Source organism: Miniopterus schreibersii, assembly GCF_964146895.1.
Source record: "Miniopterus schreibersii genome assembly, chromosome: 1".
Classification (NCBI taxonomy): domain Eukaryota; kingdom Metazoa; phylum Chordata; class Mammalia; order Chiroptera; family Miniopteridae; genus Miniopterus; species Miniopterus schreibersii.
The window spans coordinates 141,209,484-141,219,116 of NC_138101.1; the positions used below are offsets into that span (position 1 = coordinate 141,209,484).

General features: G+C 38.8%; 1 pseudogene across 1 annotated transcript; it reads right to left on the reverse strand.

Annotated features, from left to right (window-relative positions):
- Positions 1-264: 264 nt before the first annotated feature.
- On the reverse strand, positions 265-5,818 carry LOC308550038 (arginine and glutamate-rich protein 1 pseudogene; annotated as a pseudogene). The gene is made up of 2 exons: positions 5,633-5,818; positions 265-731 (listed from the first exon to the last, which is right to left on the reverse strand). The product of its transcript is annotated as an arginine and glutamate-rich protein 1 pseudogene (transcript).
- Positions 5,819-9,633: the final 3,815 nt, after the last annotated feature.

Below are 9,633 nucleotides of genomic sequence, written 5' to 3' on the forward strand. Positions count from 1 at the left end.
TGTGCACCAGTGTTCATAACAGCACTATTCACAATAGTAAAGCATGGGAGCAACCCAAGTGCCTATCAACAGATGAATGGAAAAGCAAAAGGTGGCATACACATATGATGGAATGTTATTCAGCCTTGAAAAGGAAGGTAAGTCTGACATGTGCTATAACGTGAATGAACCTTGAGGACATTACGCTAAGTGAAATAAGCCAGTCACAAAAAGGCAAATACTGTATGAGTCCTCTTCTTCTTCTTTTTTTTTTTTTTTTGCAATTTAGTCCTGGGTTCTTAATGAGAAGGAGAGTTTGGGCCTCAACTTCCCCTTGCCCAGGATAATTTCTTGGTCTTCTTTTTGTTGATGTTATCACTCTTGCTCTAATTTCATCCTTTCCTCATGAATCTTTCTTTGTTCTTCAACAATTCTCAGCTGTTCCTCAGCCAGTTTGGCTTGTGCTTCTGCAGTGTTTCGGGTTTTCTCTTTGACAGTATTCGCTCTAGCTCTTCACGTTTTGCACACTTTCCCGCCTCTCTGGCTTTTTGTGCCACAAGCTCAGCTTGGCTCTGTCGCTCCAGTTCTTCGAGCAACTGCTTTTCCATGATGTGCTTGGCTCCCTCCACCCTTCAGAGAACCTCTTGCTCAATTTCACCCTTCCTTCCCTCCAATTCTTCCTCTACCCTTTTTGCTACCAATTCTTGCACTCTTTGTGCTGTTTCTTCCTTACTGAGTTTTTCTTCTATTTCCTACTGAGAGAGTTCTGGGGTCCAGAAGTCCAAAATCAAAGTATCAGCAAGGTTGGTTCTTTAGGAGGCTCTGAGAGAGAATCTGTTCCACAGTTCTCTTAGCTTCTGGTGGTTGCTGGCAATCCATGGCATTCCTGAATGTTCTGTGGCTTCCATTCTAGTCTCTGTCTTCATATGTGAGTGATTCCTCTTATATGAGATACTTGGAGTATGCAAAATCATAGACAGACAGTAGAATTGTGGTTGTTGGAGGCTGAGAAGAGGGAAGGAATGAGGGGTTATTGTTTAATGGGTATAGAGTTTTAGTTTTACAAGATGAGAAGAGCTATGGAGGTGGATGGTGGTTTTGGCTGCACAACATTATGAATGTATCTACTACCTATAAACTTAAAAATGGTTAAGATGGTACATTTTATATGTGCATTTTACCACAATAAAAAAAAAATTGGGGGAAAAAGATACTAGCCAGTGACAGTATGAAGCCATCATAGGAAGACAAAAATGGATTCTCCAAATGTGAATTCAAATCTCTACAGTTTTCCAGAAATGTTTAATTAAATGTATCAGTCAATCCAGTACCATATACAGTTTCTCTAACCTCAATAACAAATGTTTAGAAGACTATTTTCTTTACTGTTAATAAAAGTTTTTAAAAATGTTATTGGAAAACTCTTGCTGATAAAAGTAGCATAGAAATCAACATTGCAGAGACATAAATTACATTCTGGAGATATTGTTGGAAGATAGAAATCATTGCTGATAATATGAAGATACAAATATAAGAAATCATGTAGAATGGGAGGTTTTCTATCCAGTCAATCAAGGAATGGGCAAATTGTGGCCCTCTTGTCAAACTGGCCCTTTGCTTATTTCTGTAAATACAGTGTTACGAGAACACAGCCCCACTCATTTGTTTATGTATTGTGTGGGGCTACTTACAATGGCAGAGTTGAGTAGTTATGACAAAGACTATAAGTGACCCTCCAGGCACAAAATATTTGCCATCAGGTCCTTTACAGAAAAAGTTTGCTGATAACTGAGCTATATGAAAAAGTAAGGTGGTTCTAAAGTACATTGTATTTTCTAGAAAGTTTTAATACAAAAACCTACATTTTTATTTAATAATAAATAATATTTTAAAGATGATAAACACCAATATTTATAGAAAGTTTGTATCCATGTAACCACTGAATTGAGTGGCTGCTTTGACCAGCATAAATAAATAAAGGATCCTGGAGTTACAAATATAGCACCATATATAGAATTCATTCTCCATAGTTTTCATAGGCAAGCTATTATTCCAAAAATAGGTAAAGCCAGAAATTTACAGAGAGCCACAAGATATCATCAATGAGGTTAATTTTATACAACCAAAACTGTTTAGAAACCTTTTGTACCTCACAGAAATTAGCTCTTTACCTGTGTCAACATACTTAAATCTGTAGTTTAATGTCTATCATCAGTTATGGAAAATTTTCAGTCATTATCCCTTCAAATGTTTCTTTTGCCTCAATTTTCCCTCTTTTCTAATTATAGATTTTTTAAAAATATATTTATTACTTATTGTATATCTTCTTTCTTTACTTTCTATCTTATTTCTTCACGCTTCAGTCTCTATGAACATTCTCAGACTTGTCTTTTAATTACTTGAACATATTAATCATACACATTTTAAGGTAATATCTGGTAACTTATTATTTGGATCCCTTGTGTATTTATATCTATTGTGTGTTTTTCCTATTAATTTTCAATTATGCCTTGTTTTCTTTTGTGTATTGTTATTTTTTTAACTTAAGATCTTGACATTGAGGAAATACTCTAAAGCTCTGGATTGTTATTTTCCACCCAGAAGATTTACTTTTGTTTAGACTAGCAACAGCAGATCATCTTAATTCAAACAGGGATTGATATGCTTTGAAGTTAGGCTTAAGTCCTTGAGAGAGATGATTTATTTCCAGTTTTCTGTACTTCTAGGTTTAGCCCCTGAAATACTTACCAGGGCTCCTCCTCTGATTTTTGTTTCCTATAGTCTTGTGAATACATTGAAGGTTTGTTTTAGCCTTTCAGCCATAACTTTTTAGACTGGTAAAAAGCAGCTCTCAATGTTGGGCTCACCTCTCTGGGCCCACCTCTCTTGGGTCTTCATCCATAATTCCTCACCACTTTAGTAGCTCTTGAATACCTTCAGACAGCTTTAAAAAATTTTTTGTTTATTTTTTCTAGTTGTTTTAAATGAGAAAGTACTTTTGAAACAACCTAAGCTGGAAACAGACGTCTACTGAAAGGGAAAGAAGAGGTATGAGATTTGTTTTGTGAAAGATGCAGTGTACCAAATCTGCTGATATTTTTTCTGATGCCCTATAGTTATTGTTGAATCAATGAACATTCTTGATGTATTACTTCAAGGTAAAGGTGATGTTTAACAGTAAGCAAGGAACTACTTTTCAAAATAAATTTGTGCTATATAGAATTTTTAAAAGGAATGTTTGAAAAACATTTCCATTGTCTCAAGATTTTGTTATGGCAAGTGATAGCAGGTTGGCACTCATCAAATCTCTCATTTGCATAGCAGTTAAAAACTAGGAATCATGGTTTCCTAACCTATTTAAATTTTTTTAGCTAAAAAATTTCAGTGAATCTTGAAGCCATTTGTTGAAAATACCAAAAAAACCCTAACATCTTGAAATTGTTTGCTCAACAACAACAGAAATGGAAATTTACTAACCAGATTCTTCCCCTCACCCCCCCCCAAAACACCCCTCCTTTGTATAATTGGTAGATGAAGTTTAAATAGTAAGCACCACAGTTTAAAAAACATAGCCAATGATGCACTTCTTTTATTTGGGTTTACAATTTTTGTGAATTTTTTTAAAGTATAGCGTCCATTAAAATCAAGTATAAAAGCTGAACTTAAGATCAGATCCTTGAGCCTGGCCAAGCGTGGCTCAGCGGTTGAGCATCGACCTAAGGTCCAGGAGATCGAGGTTTGATTCCCGGTCAGGGCACATGCCCGGGTTGTGGGCTTGATCCCCAGTCAGGGGCGTGCAGGAGGCAGCCCATCAATGACTCTCTCATCACTGATGTTTTTGTATCTCTCTCCTTCTCCCTTCCTCTCTCTGAAATCAATAAAAATATATATTTTTTTACAAAGATCAGATATTTGAAGCATTTTCTGTAACATTGCTCACATTAGTAATTTCTTAATGAAGTAAAAAATGAGTTTGTACTGTTTTAATAAATGTTATTTTAAAATATTATTTCATCTTTCTTTTTTTAGATGTTATTTTGAATGCACACAGTATATCTATATATTTATAACGTAAATAAACATATTTTAGGGGTAATGCTCAAAATGTTCCTTATGGGTATGTGATCAAAAAAAATTGGATGCTACTGCCCTAGGGAAATATATCAGAGGCAGGGCATATACTAAAAAAAAATTCAGTGTTTATATTTCAAAGACAAAACAAACTGTTAAAAAAGAAAAACAAACAGCTGGGTTAGCATTCCCTTGAACTGCAGAGCCAGGAGGAAGTTGGAGTTTCTGCTTCAAATTACTTCTCTTTGTTTTTAGACAGGCACCATGGTTTCCACAAAGCTCTCCTGAGGCTGGAGATATTTTCAGCCGTCATTGTAGCGGTTGGGAGCACAGATTCTGAGTCCTGGTAAAACTGTGTGAACTCGGAAGCTATAGAAAGCCTGAGCACCTCAGTCTTCTCGTCTCTGGGAGGGGCTCATAATAGTATTTTATATACTTATTATTGCCACTTGAACTTCTGACCACCCCTCCTGTTACAGTTGACCCCTGCCCATTCTAAGAATCTGTATGGAAGCCAAAGGGGCAGCTAGACAGGAGTGGCTGTGGTGGAACTGAGCGCCCAGTGCCAGCCAGAGGTTTCTATAGCATCACCTTTATAGTCTTAGTTCTTTGCCCTACTTGTCAATTCTGTGAGCCAATCAATAGTCTTGGCGGGGGGAACCCTTTTCTGCCTAAATTAGCTCGAGCCAATTCTGATGCTTGCATCTGAGAAATGTGAGAGATACACTCTCTCACTGTGATTTTGTTGTTGTTAATTTTTTTTTTTTTTTTTAATCCTGACCCAAGGATATGTTCTTATTGCTGTTTGGTTTGTTTGTTTGGTTTAGTTTTTTGCTTTTTTTTGGAGAGAGAAAGAGGAAGGGGGCAAGAGAGAGAGAAACATCCATTGGTTGCCTCTCGTACAGGCCCCAACCGGCCCCAACCTAGGATGTGCCCTGACCAGAATCAAACCCAAAACCTTTTGGTGCAGGGGAGGATACTCCCACCAACTGAGCCACCCGGCCAGGGCTGTTAATTATTTTTAAAATTTTCATACCAAATAAAGGTGGGGTTTTTTTTGGTGTATAGTTATGAATTTTCATACCTGCATAGATTTATGTTACCACCACAATCAGGATGCAGAGCAGTTTCATACCTGGAAAATTTCCTCCTGCTAATTCTTTGTAGTCACATCTTCTGGCTTCTCTGCATGTGCACCATCAGTGGTCGGTCTGCAACCTGGGAAGAAGTCTGTTGTTAGTCCAGTGCTCAAAGTCTCCAGTATGCCCATTAGGATCAGATCCATGGGGGCACAGTTGGGGGTGGCCCAGTAGTTCACAAAAAACTGTACGGGTTCACTTTGCAGAGCTTGTTCCTCTTTGCAGTATTATTGTAATTTCTGGTTTCCTGGGCTCCCTCTTTGGTCCTCTGGCCAGAACGCTGTGGCTCAGTTACCCCACTCTGCCATCTACGGAGCCAAGAGGTGGAAGGATGGAAAGAGAGAGGGGAAAAAAACCATAACAAAAACCAGGCATCTGGGTCCCCCCCCCCCAGTCGGGAATCACAGCTCTACCAACGTGAGGGGAAGGCTCCCTTTTCTTACAGTTATGGCTCCTGTTGAACTGAGGCCTCCAGAACCATTACCATTGATTGCAGGGTGCGAGAAAATGGGTAGAGGGGGACTCTGCATCCTGCCTGAGCAGTAGGAGTTCCCTTTTCGGCTCCTGAGCAGAACTAGAGGCTTCTCCTGGAACTCGGTGCGCGCCAGTGCCTGCTTCTGGCTCCGCATGTGTTGAGTTCAGGCCCCGAGAGTAAGAAAATGGTGAACATCACCAGTTTGCTTTGAATTCTGGTCTTCCTCAACTCGCCTGCTACCATTTATCTTCCAGGGTCCTCAACTCGCCTGCTACATACATTCCTTCCAGGGTTTATAGGGTGTTTTCTGCGAGACCCGCTGGGTTTCTGCAAGGATTCAGTGGGGTGTTGTATGTTGTATCCAAATGCCTGACATTCACTAAAGGCTCGTTAAATATTAGATATTATTATCTCTACTAACTTTTTTAAAAAATATGTTTTTATTGATTTCAGAGAGAGGAAGGGAGAGGGAGAGAGAGATGGAAACATCAATGAGGAAAGAGAATCATCAATCAGCCGCCTTCTGCACGCCCCCCCGGGGATGGAGCCTGCAGCCTGGGCTTGTGCCCTGACCGGGAATCCAACCCTGATCTCCTGGTCCATAGGTCAACACTCAAGCACTGAGCCAAGCCAGCCGGGCTCTCTACTAAGTTTTATTTATTTTGGTTAATTAATCTATTGACTAAGATTAATTAGAAGCATCAGCTTTCTTCTGAAGTATTTAAAACCAAAATACTGACTTAAAAACAATTGTGCCCTGGACCATGTATGATACTGTCTTCTTTCGAAAAGAGTTTCTGAGAAATACCTTTCCTTCCCCTTCTCCCTCCCCTTTCCAAATTGATTCAGAGCTCATGTTTACTTACACTTGGGATGTGCTATTTTTAATAGTATCTATGTCACAGAACAGAGTGATTAAAGATGCCATACCTCTATCGATGGAGATGTGAGGAATGGATAGGAAAGGGAGGCTCTGGTACAAAGACGGCATGTTTTTTCCTTTTGAGTCCACGTTTGTGAGCACAATTCAGTTAGTGTGAAGACTTACTCCAGAGCATGTGTTTTATTTATGTTTTTATAAATTAGCCCAGAGAAAAGAGAACAGGATTTAGAGTCTGGAGACTTCCAGAGGTTGGCAAATTAGAGCTTGTGCGCCAAACAAATCCAGCACACTCACCACCCATAAAATACATACATACATAAAGTAATAAATAATGTAGTAAGTAAATTGAGTTTTATTGGAACACAGGCATGCTCATTTCTTTGCATATTGTCTAATACTTTTTGTTTTTTTCCCAGTTTTATTGAGAAATAATTGACATACATCACTTTAAGTTTAAAGTATACAGCATGATAGTTTGATTTACATATACTGTGAGATGATTACTACAATAGGTTCAGTTAACACCCCTCGTCTCATATGGTAGATACAATAAAAAGGAAAGAAAAACATTTCTCCTTGGGATGAGAATGCTTCAGATTTACTCTCTTAACAACTTTCCTATATATCCAGGGAATATATCAGAGGCAGTGCATATACTTCATAAAAACCAAATTATTGCGGCCAGTTGTTTCTATTTCAGTGACTTCCCCCCCTTTTTTAGGAGAAAAACGTCTAAAATAGTTTCATGTGTGTTGTATTTTAAAAGTTGAAGTCGATGCATGCTCGCTGAATCTTTCAGTACTTGGGTTTGTCAGCCTGGGTTTTTGAATTGGTCATGTGGGAGAATTCCTTGAAATCTTTTATTTATTTTCTGCTTCATATAAAGCACACCATGTTCCCAGTCTCAAACGTTATAAAAGAAATCCTCACTTCCAAAATAACATATTGTCCAAAGTGGTTGCTCTAACTCACGCTTCTGGTCGACGGCGGCTGACTCATTGTGTGCTGGCAAGACCTCCGCCTTCCACAAACACTCTGAATTCTGTACACATTAGGACACGCTTCCTGTTGGTCTCGCAGTGCCTAAGGCCCAACTGGAGGTTGTGGTTTCTGGGTACGGTGTTCAAGGAGGGCCTCGGTGTGGGAGAGCTGAGGTGTCATTCTGGTTGTATGACAGGGAAAGAATCAGGGATCCTCTCATCAGTCATCCCTAAACCTCTCCCATGGCAAAGATCCAAATTCTCTTATTTCCACCAAAAGCTTTCCCCTGATCAACTTTCAAGTCCTTCTGGTTTGTACCTTGACTTTCCAGACATGTAATCAAGAGGCGAGAGTAACAATTCACATGCTCGTCCCCCAGGATTTAATGTGCGATCAGAATCTTTCTTCCACATTTCCTTTGGGCTGCGTCCTTCGTCTTCCACAGGTCAGTCTCTAGAGGCCCTCGTGTATTCTCACACATTTTCTTCCCTAACTTCTCAGCACCTTCCACCTGTATCTTTTTTTTTTTTTTTTTAAATCATTGTTAAATTTGATCTCCACCCCAGCTTTAATTTCTGATACTGTGAACAATGGCTCTTCCTCTGCAATTGCTTTGTTCTGGAGCAACCTAATGCTCTATATCTACATGACATCTCTCTTCGTTTCCACGGGGCTGTCTAAATTCTTACCTCATTCAAAACATTATGAGTGAAGGTCAAAAGTCCAAATCAAAGGGAATCGAGGGGCTGCCTATCATTCTTTGCCATAACTCTAGAGTGCAACTATATTTTAAAGGTTAACACATATAAAATAAAAGCACAGTGCACCCCTAAACTTGTTGATTCAGGGGAATTTTTCAATCTTTTTTTCTCCACTGCTGTTTTAGAGGGGTAAGGTAGGTGCTTTAAGTCAGCTTCTGAATTTTCCTTTCTTTTGGTCACCACTTTTTAAAAATTATAGCATGAGTTTGTGCTCCTCTATTTCTTACTTGTTTTTAATTATTTTGAGATCATTGTTCTTGGGTTTTGAGGAATAAAATTTAAAATCTGGCTTCACTATGCCATTCTATCTTTGAAGGCTTTATGGTCTCTGAGGCTTGGGGTTGGGGAGGGGAGTGAATTATTCAACAGATCACTTCTCAAAGTTTCTCAACAAGGCCTTACCAGTTCTGCATTAATATTAAGGCTAATAATGATGACAGCAATGCAGAGACAATAAAAACTGTGGAACACGTTGGTATTCTTATCCAACCAAAACTAATTTCCAAGGTGGATGACAAAACAAGATTAAGCTTTCCACGGCAGATGCTGGTAAGTTACAAAAGTAAGCTCAAATCTAGCCTCTCTTTACCTACTTGGGTTCAACTTATTTCTTTTTTTCCTAATTGTGGTAAAATAGACTTAACACAAAATTTACCATTCTAGCCACTTTAAAGCATACAGTTTAGTGGCATTAATTACATTCACATTGTTAGGCAATTGTCACCACTGTCAATCTCCAGGACTCTTTTCATCTTACAAAACTGAAACTCTGAACCCATTAAATAATAACTTCCCATTCCCCCTCTGCCAGCCTGAGACAGCCACCATTCCACTTTCTGTCTCTATGAATTTTTCTCTTCTTGGTTCCTAATATAAGTGAAATCACACAGCGTTGTTCTTTTCATGGCTGACTTATTTCACTTAGCACAATGTCCTCAATGTTCATCCATGTTGTAGCATGTGTCAAAATTTCTGTTCTTTTAAAGCTAAATAATATTCCAGTGTGTGTATGTGTGTGTGTATGTGTATGTTGTGTGTACCCCATTTTGTTTATCCATTTGCCTGTCAATGGACACTTGGGGTTGCTTCTACCATTTCTGTGAATAGTGCTGCTGTGAACATTGGTGTAAAATATCTCTTCAAGACTCTGTTTTCTTTCTTTTTTTAAAAAAATATATATATTTTATTGACTTCAGAGAGAGGAAGGGAGAGAGAGAAAGATAGAAACATCAATGATGAAAGTCATTGATTGGCTGCCTCCTACATGGCCCCTGCTGGGGATTGAGCCCTCAACCCAGGCATGTGCCTTGACTGGAAATTGAACCACAATCTCCTGGATCATAT